Source organism: Portunus trituberculatus, chromosome 45 (assembly GCF_017591435.1).
Source record: "Portunus trituberculatus isolate SZX2019 chromosome 45, ASM1759143v1, whole genome shotgun sequence".
Classification (NCBI taxonomy): Eukaryota; Metazoa; Arthropoda; class Malacostraca; order Decapoda; family Portunidae; genus Portunus; species Portunus trituberculatus.
Window position 1 is genome coordinate 6,824,980 of NC_059299.1, and position 10,000 is coordinate 6,834,979.

The 10,000-nt window shown below is 38.5% G+C and overlaps 2 protein-coding genes across 2 annotated transcripts in view; one reads left to right on the forward strand and one right to left on the reverse strand.

Moving 5' to 3' along the window:
• Positions 1-10,000, reverse strand: part of LOC123519523 — a 225,821-nt gene that overhangs the window by 136,230 nt on the left and 79,591 nt on the right. Inside the window, exon 2 of the transcript XR_006679031.1 lies at positions 3,459-3,515. The gene's annotated coding sequence lies outside the window, so the exon portion shown is untranslated. The remainder of the gene's footprint in view (positions 1-3,458; positions 3,516-10,000) is intronic.
• Positions 1-10,000, forward strand: part of LOC123519522 (zwei Ig domain protein zig-8-like) — a 258,133-nt gene that overhangs the window by 73,447 nt on the left and 174,686 nt on the right. The gene's annotated exons all lie outside the window — the stretch shown is intronic.

The window sequence follows — 10,000 nt, forward strand, 5'->3', positions numbered from 1 at the left end:
TCTTCTCTCAGCTTTTTCTTTTTTCTTTTATTTCGATGACTTCCTGCTAGTTTCTTTCTTGCTGTTTAATTAAGGTCCTTCATCTGACAATTTGAGATTTGTATTATTTTGCATTTCACAGAATTTTGTCTCCTAAAGTTGATGTTCCTTATTTTGTTCACTTTTATATTACATTTTTCCTTATCCTTTATTTTTAACTCTTCGACTTTTGCATTTACGTAAGGTTTCTATAAAATATAATCCTTGGCGTGTCAAGATTATCCTTCTCCTCACCGCCTTTGTTCGATTATATATATATATATATATATATATATATATATATATATATATATATATATATATATATATATATATATATATATATATATATATATATATATATATATATATATATATATATATATATATATATATATATATATATATATATATATATATATATATATATATATATATATATATATGTATATATTTTCCTGTCCTCGCCCTGACATCTTCCTTTATCGAGTTAAGGGATAGTTCTCCTAAGATAACTAGATCTGTTTCACTTTCTTATTCAATTATCTTTTTATGTCTCCCTGTTTCCTGTGTCTCTTGTCGAATATTTATCACGTTACTGCTGCACTCATGCAATACAACGACTGATTCCTTAATATAACTATTTTTTTTATATATTTTTTTTGTTTTACCTTATTCAATTTCCTTTGTATTTCCAGCCTCTCAAGTATTTTTAACTGCACAGCTCCACAATTTCACTCATGAAATACGCTTGGTTGCCGAAGATTTCTATATATACAAATGTTTTCTCGATTTTTACAACTTCGCTAACCATTTTTTTTTATACAGAAAGAGCACCGGCAAGGACAACAAAATTACAATAAAAACATGTATTCATTTGATGTTTTTTCGTCAGATAATTGCGATAAAAGTAACAATTTCAATCTATTCTTATCGCTAGTCTTATAATCCCAGTGAAAGTTGTTGTTTATGCTGTTTTCATCTTTATTTTCTCATTACTTTACTTATATTTGCTTCTACTCGGCATTCACTGTAGCAAAACGTGAAAAAATTATCTATTTTCAGGTAATTTATTTTCGTGTTTGCAATCTATATCTTTTATCAGAGTCAAATAAGAAGGAGGTTATAACGATATTAAGCGAACAATTTCTCTTTGCCTTTATCGTGTTTGTTTTCATATTTAGAAAGAAAACTATAAACGCATTTCCCAGATTGTTTTCTTCTACCACGTGTAATTAAAGTGCCATCATTTTTTTTTAACACACATCCTCTTTACATTCCTGAGAGAATTAACACGACTTTTCACACTATATCCTTCCTGTCCATGTAAGTGTGGGATTCTTTCATCATCCTTATCCTCATATTTATAACCTCCTTTCCTGCACGTGCTTCCTGGTGGCAATTAGAGTCTTGCTTAAACTTTTCCCACTGTTACGCATTTTCCATCTGGCGTAATTGAGCGATTCAGGATCCACGTCACAAATTTACGAGCTCACAGTTTTCCAGCACCGTCTCGGCTTGAAGGTGAAGGTTGGGAGACTGGTGAGACATACTGGTGATACTGGTGAGAAACTGGTGAGATATTGAGATACTGGTGATACATACTGGGGAGAGATGCTGGGATGCTGGTGAGAGATATTGGTAAGAGGTTGGTGAGGGACTGGTGAGAGATGCTGGTGAAGGATGCAGAGATAATGGTGACACAAATTGATGAGAGACGCTGAGATACTAGTGAGAGGCCGGTGAGGATAGTGTGAGGCTGGTGAGAAGTATTGGTGAGAGAGGCTGAGATACTGAGATACTGGTGAGAGGTTGGTGAGAATAGTATGAGGCTGGTGGGAGGTTAGGAGGTGTGCATTTGGATTCCTGGTGAAGAAAAAGTACCCAATTGGACCCAAGCTTCGAGGCTCCATTGAAAAGGCCAAATTGAAAGCTTCGCGCCCTGCAAACGAAGACCAAATTAGAAGCGTGTGTCATCCCTAAAGTCAACGTAGCGGGCGGATTTACTGTTGACGCTTCTCTCCCCTTCCTGTAGCTTCTTTCCCCTCTACCTTCTTTTTCTTCTCCTTCTCCTCGTTCCGTTTTTATTATTTTCTTTTCTCTTTTTCAATTAATGTTCTGTCTGTATCTCTTACACTATTTCCCATTCCCACCCTCCTTCAGATTTTTCTTCCTCTTCCTCCTCCTCAGTCTTCTTCTACTCTTCTTCTTTCTGTTTTGTTTATACTTTTTTTCCAGTTCTCCTCTGCCTTTCTCATGCACTTCCTCCTCCTTATTTTTTACTTTTTTTTAACCTTCCTCTTTCTTATTCATTCAATTTCTTCATTTTTCCTTGCACCGTTTCTCTCCTGCTCCTATTTCCGTCGACACTTTTCTTTTCCTTCTTTCCCTTTTTCCATGATCTTTCCTCTATTTCTTCTCCCTCTTTCACCCATCCTTTTTCCCATTTATTCTCAAGGCTCCTTCTCTGTCTCTCCTGTGCCCAATCCCATCTCTTCCCTTTTCACTCACCCTCCTCTCCTCTCATCTCCTCTCTCTTCTCTTGCCGTCTAAGCAAAACTAATTTACAAAGTTTGCCGTGGAATTGACATGTAATTAAAAAGCGTGACGATTCTGCTTCGTGTTACGGGGGAAGGCTGTGTGATGAGCGGAGAGTCTTCCTCCCACTCCACTGCCTGTTTCATCTCCTCTATCACCAATTCATAAGCGAGAGCGAGAGCGAGAGAGAGAGAGAGAGAGAGAGAGAGAGAGAGAGAGAGAGAGAGAGAGAGAGAGAGAGTAAGAGAGAATGTTTTTGGTCAAGGGTGTGGAAGAAAAGGTATAGAAAAAAAAGGTTTGAGTGCAAGAAGCGATGGAGGAAATTAAAGACTGATGTTTATATTCAGTAAGGACAAATAGATGTAGGATGTGGATACCGACAAGTGTGGAGTGGATATTGATGTGTGGCGTGAATAAAGATATAGAGAAGCAATGGGGGTAATAACAAGTAAGTGTGGGATTAATATACACAATTATGCTTTGGACATAGAAGTGAACAGATGTGAAATGGATATAAAAAGAGCTGTGTAGTGGATATAGGCAAGAGGAGAGTAAATTAAAAGACAAATGTTGGGATGGATATGTGTAAAGTCAGATGTAACAAGGGCAAACAGGTGTGGAGTGGATATTCAAGCACACGTGGAAATGTAAAATCCAACAAAAAATCCGTCCCAAAAATAAAAAGTAAAAAAACAAAGCAAATCGAAACAAAAAAATCGAGTAAAAAAAAATAAGCGAAAACAGACCTACAAAAAATATGAATTGAAAAAAGAATGAAAGAAAAAAAAAAACAGAAAAGAGGAACGAAAGAATTAACAAACACAGACAGGACAGGTAAATTCACACAGGTACACGCAGGAAAACAGTTCCGGGGATATCAAACTAACAGAACACTTACGTACATCGTCAGGTGAACGTGTCTCTTTCGCTGGTTTGCACGAGAGCCGACTTTTCGCAACCTGGAAAAAAAAAAAAAAAATTGGTAAAGACAACATACGTGTGAGTAAAGAGAGAAAATAAAACGATAAAAGCTTTGAAATGTCGAGGATAGGAAGCAAACACACAGACACACAGACACACAGACACACACACACACACACAGACTGAATCTTACATGATAACCTCTGCTTCCACTGCACTCGAGAGAGGAGAGGAAGATGGGGAAGGTAAATACTGAATGAACAACAGCAATATACAAGACTGGATAAGCTCTGCCTTAATTCGCAGCCTTACTTAGCAAAAGCTGATTTATTTATGGGCTGAGAACAAGAATTTAACAAAATGCGCGTCCAGGAAATTGAATAATCGCATTTCAAAGATTTGCTAAACGTTAATGTAGGATGATGAAGAGAAATGAGAGAAATGAGAGAGAGAGAGAGAGAGAGAGAGAGAGAGAGAGAGAGAGAGAGAGAGAGAGAGAGAGAGAGAGAGAGAGAGAGAGAGAGAGAGGAAAAATGATTAAACTATGAAACAAAATTATATTCAAGCATAATTCAAGAAAGCAACACATTAAAGTCTAAATGAACTTATAAACACACTCAAAAACACGATAAAACTAATATAGAGAGACAACAAGAGCAAGAACTAGAACGAGAACGAGAACGAGAGAGAGAGAGAGAGAGAGAGAGAGAGAGAGAGAGAGAGAGAGAGAGAGAGAGAGAGAAATAGGAAATAATGAAATAAATAAAGACAAAAAAAGAAAAAGAAAAGGCTATACAGAGTTCCTATTAGTCTCCCTGAAGGTTATATCTCGGCAGAGTGAGCAGCGCCAGGAGAGATGAAGAGGAGAACTGAAAATGAAGGAGCAAGAGCAGGACCAGAAGGAACAAGAATAGAAAAAGAAGGACAGACGGAGAAACTTGCCAGTCCCTCGATGATAAACTAACGAGTACATTTCCTGAGAAAAAATAAGATTCTAAGCTTAAAGAAATGTTGACGCGAATACTAACTTATTTATTTTTCCTTTTCCAGCCCGTAGTAAGCCTAAAGCCACGGTCCTTTAAGCTCTATCCCAATAAAGGCTACCATTAATCCCTTACATACCTTATCATTAGTGGGATATATTTTTTATTCTATATTCCTCTTCATCCTATTCAGTTCTGTCTTAGAGTCTACATATCTAGTTATCTTTTTATCTTGTTGAGGCTTATCTATATAAAAGCTCTTAAAATGATTGTTATTTAAAAGAAAAGTGCTCTGATCTGTTTTCTTTTATATTCTTCCTCTTTCTTATTCATTCCATTTCGTTCATATTCATCTTCCATTTCTCCGTTCTCCTAATTCACTATTTCTCTCATGTGTTTTTGCTTAATCCCTTCAATACTGGGACACATTTTTACCTTAAGATTTGTGTATAATTAGACCATTTTATTGACATTAGGAAGGGTCTATGGAGGTTGGAAGATTAATGGTCACAGTCTTCACTATTGTAATCCCCCCACATGATTTTCTGAAGCTGTAGAAAGTCACCGAATAGTTAGCAGAATGAATATGGAAAAGCGTCATGGTACTGAATTGTGTGTGCATATGTTGACTTTCTTCCCTTTCTTTTTTATTTTTATCATTTATACATATATTTCTATCCCAAATGATTCATAGAGGAGTCGAAAGAAGATAAAGATCCTATTCACTGTTACACTCGCGCCGTTACCTTCACTAAACCTCATTCCTATTCATCCTCTTCCGTGATCTTTTATCCAGTCCCATCCTAAGCAGCTTCAGTTCCCCTGCCTTTCATTTTGGTCCATCCCGTCCTGTGTTGGTCTCTTTAGTCCCTCCTTTCCTCACCTCCACTTCCCACTTGTCGTTTTCTTTCCCGCCCCGTTACGTCCAAGAGAGAAACTTGCGCTGTTGAACTTTCTCGGATGATGTTCAGATGTTTCCCAATGATGCACTAATTGCGAGTTGGGTGAGGGAAAGGAGGGAGAGGTGGAAATTTTTGAGGTTGATGTGTTGTATTACTTGGTCTCTCTCTCTCTCTCTCTCTCTCTCTCTCTCGCTCGGTGTCTGTGTGCGATCCTCTCGGCTTGAAAATGAGCGGGAAGACGAAAATAACATGCATACTTATTTTTCCTCCCAACTTTGCTTGCTTCAGGCGGGAAAGGAGAATATTATTAACATCACATTTTCAGCCTAACCACCGCCACAAGCACTAACGCCACCACCATCACATAAACACAAAAGCAACACCAAAATGAACTCCACTCCATTATAAAAGAAAAAAAAAAAAGAAAAAAATAACATAAAAAGTACCCGGATATTGCAGTGACCTTTCATATCTGCGTTACAAATTCAATTAAATCCATAGAGTAAACAAAGCTCCATAAATACTTACAACATAATTGGGAGTTATTATTAAAATGTTCAGTATATATAAATAAGGGTCCCTGGTGTCCCCGCAGAACAGGAGGCAAGAGTTAGTGGATGGGGGTAGTTAACTGGCTCCGCAGCGCACTAATGGAATACAAACAAGAAACTGCGCCGGTTAGATCTGACAACAATCTCACGCCTCGTCGATACAGATTCAATTAATGACCAAATTAACGTCGCCGGATTAAATGAGGAAAAGAAAACGAGGCCAAACGTGATTCCAGGGTCGTGAATCAAGGGCAGGTGGGCACAGGTGAATTTCAGGTGAGTGGAGGTCAGGTGAGGTTATGTACTGCTAGATGATGCGAAGTTCGGTTCACTTTGGTTTAGTTTGGTTGATTGGGTTAGGTGAGGTGACGTGAGATGAGGTTACATTTGGTGAAGCTAGGTTAGGTGAAGTTTGGTGAAGTTATGTTAGTTAAGGTGGAAATACGTGAGGTGAAGTGAAGTGATGTTAAATTTCCTTTGGTTTAATTAGGTTAGGTTAAATAAAAGTGATAAAAGGTTAGACAATAAATGAGGTTAAGTAAAGTTATGGTAAGTTAAAAGTACATTAGGTTCAACAGGACGAAAAAAAAAGTAGCAGATCTGTTAAATCTTACTAGCTACACTATCTCTGAATTACAAAGAATGGAGAACAGTGTTGTAGTGAGTTAACATGAAATGATGTGACAGTCCAAGTGAGAAGAGGCGTGGTAATGTGGTGTGGTGACGCAGTGTGGTGAGGCGCGGTGTGGCACGGCATGGAGACAGAGTGATATGATGTGGTAATGTGGTAGGATGATGTGTAATACTGGTCTGGAATGGAATGGTTCTGTGAGATATGATGTGGCGAGGTGCGGTGTGTTGTGATGTGCCGTTACATCATGATGTGGCGTGTAATATGGTGATATCGGCTTAACGGAGATGAGGCGCAGGGTGCAAATCTGCCGCATACAAGTAAAATACCGGAAAAAAAATGAAAAAAAGAAGAAAAATGCATCTACAAAACAAGCACCGCACATTCCCGTAAAATAAAGAAGAGGAAACAGAATCGCAGCCAATCCCAATACAACGCAAAGGCTTTAATCTAATGTGCAGGGAAAGTAAAGGTGATCCAACCCCTTTACTCACAATCCCTGCACGAAAATGTTTATAAAAAAAAAGAGAAACAGAAGAGGGAATAAAAAAAAGGAGGACTAAGAAATTCGATATTGAGGACGTACAGTAAATAAAGTGCGAATGTTTTAGAGGAGATTGAAAAAAAAAAAGAGAAGGAAGGAAGGAAGGAAGAGAGGAAGGAGAGGGAGCGAGGAAATGAAAAAGGAAGGAAAGAAAAAAATGGATGGAAAGGATGAAATGAATGATGAGGAAAAAAATGAAGAAAAAAGAGGAAATTAAGAGGAGGAATGAAAAAAATGAAAGGAATTGGAAAAGAATAAAGGAAAGAATGGATGCAATGAAAGGAATGAAAAAAACAAGAAAAAAGACAAAAAGAAGAAAAATCAATAGAGAAAGGAATGAAAGAAGGAAAATAAAACGAGAAACGAGACAGACAGGATAAGATACACAAGCACACCTCACAACCTTGCTTTTTAATGACCTTCCCCCCTGCAAGTGCAAAAATATATAAATTCTACGCCTATAATTATACACTTGTTTACGATCCAGATGTTTATTACCAAGTGTCCTCTGCGGTACTGCTCAAGGGCTTCAAGTACCCCCGTGAAGCCTCAGAAGCGAGAGTTTGAAGCCTCACTTCCACATTACTAGAAATTACGATTAAAGAAATATAAAAAAAAGAAAAAAAAGATTCCAGAACTTTTTTATTGATATTTTTTGAAAGAGTTTGCGTTTATTAGCTGAATTTGAAGCTTCTCTATCGCATTATTGGAATTTGTGACTAGACAGATGAAAAAAGATCGATTCCACGTCTTGTTTATTTAGTTTCATACGGAATTTTGGTTTATTAGCTTTAGAAACGAGAACCTGCCCTTGCCACGGGCCTGAAAAGATATTAAATAGATTCTAAGACTTGTTTATTTACTCCAGTTTTTTTTTTTTATTTGCCGCTTCGTGTGGAGAATATGCGATGTGTGCAGCGTGTTCCAATCTTAATAAGCCATATTTCAGCTGCCAACATGGAAGACTTTTATGAGAATTTTAAAAAGTAGAGATTCTGCGCTATCTTCTAACCTCACGCTGAGCTGGAGGAGGAGGAGGAGGAGGAGGAGGAGGAGGAGGAGGAGGAGGAGGAAAGCGAGAAGAAAAAAACTTAAAAAGGATAATGAGAAGGAAGAATTACACGGATGAGGAGAAGAAGAGGAGGAAGATGAGGATGAATATAATTTCGAATAAGAATAAAAAAAAAAATGGAAACAAGGAAAAATATATAAATTACAACGAAAAAAAAGAAAATATGAAATAAAACGTAAAATATGGGAATAAGAGAATACAGAGAAAGAATAAGTGATAAAAAAGAGTACAGAAAATGCGAAAGAAACCTCGAGCCATAAAAAAAAAAAGATGAGAGAAAGAGACAGAGACAGAGAAGAAGACAGACGCTTAGGAAATGCAGATGGAGAAAAAAAAAGGCAAATATGAATGACAATAGGAGATAAAGAAAGTGAAAGAAACTACTCTGCAGTGAATGAAGAAGGAAAGAGATGATGTATGATCTCTTATATCTGTGTGTGTGTGTGTGTGTGTGTGTGTGTGTGTGTGTGTGTGTGTGTGTGTGTGTGTGTGTCTTGAAGTTAACTTGTATAGGCGTTGGAGGCGCAAAGAAGATCGAGAGAGAGAGAGAGAGAGAGAGAGAGAGAGAGAGAGAGAGAGAGAGAGAGAGAGAGAGAGAGAGAGAGAGAGAGAGAGAGAGAGAGTGGAAGGAAATTCGTGAATATTGCAAATGTAAATCAATTCTCCTTCCAAGGCAATCTTTAATTAACTTTGCAGCAGCTCTGAAAGTGCTTCTGTATGTCTTAAGCTGAGAAGACGCGGAGGAGGAGGAGGAGGAGGAGGAGGAGGAGGAGGAGGAGGAGGAGGAGGAGGAGGAGGAGGGAGGAGGAGGAGGAGGAGGAGGAGGAGGAGGAGGAGGAGGAGGAGGAGGAGGAGGAAGAGAAGAGCAGTCGATAGTGGTTAGATAGAAAGTGATAGATAATACTAAGGACGGGAGAGTGTTTGAAGGAGGAGGAGGAGGAGGAGGAGGAGGAGGAGGAGGAGGAGGAGGAGGAGGACGAAGAGGAAGATGAAGAGCTAAAGAGGGAATAATGGTGAATGATGAAAGGAGGTGGAGATGAGAAGGAGGAGGTGGTGAGGGTGAAAGATGGCCGCGAAGGGGAAGAGGAAGAGGAAGAAGAGGGAAGAGGTAGCAGCAGGACGAGGATATTCTTGAAAATGAGTAAGATGAAGTGAGAAGAGGAAGAAGAAGATGAGGAGGAGGAGGAGGAGGAGGAGGAGGAGGAGGAGGAGGAGGAGGAAGAGGAGGAGAAGGAGGATGACGATGTGTGTACCATTCTCTCTCTCTCTCTCTCTCTCTCTCTCTCTCTCTCTCTCTCTCTCTCTCTCTCTCTCTCTCTCTCTCTCTCAAGATGGCGCCTATAGCTCTTGTTTTTGGTGATTTATGAATGAGTGGTGTCGGTATTTTTTCCTTCCCTCAGATGATGAATTACCCTTAAGTGGCTGTTTTTTCTCGGTGTGTGTGTGTGTGTGTGTGTGTGTGTGTGTGTGTGTGTGTGTGTGTGTGTGTGTGTGTGTGTGTGTGTGTGTGTTCTTGTTTTTGTAGTTGAAGTAATAGCATAACATTACTTTCATTGATTATTATGTTGCTTTGTTTTTGACAGTGAGTGAATGAGTTATCGGTGATGGATGTGCTGGGGTGGTGGACGTGATCGGGTGAAGGTGTTATTGTGATGGTGTTTTTGTGGCAATGGTCGCTGTAAGAGACTTGGATCATAAAAAAAAGTATAATTTTCACAGTTTTCACAATACCCGATGTAACTTTAACTTTTAGCGTGCGACTGTTTTACTAGTGCATATTTTCAGCAAGTATCCTTCAGTATGTAATATGCATGGCTTACTTTTTATTTTCAAAGTAAAA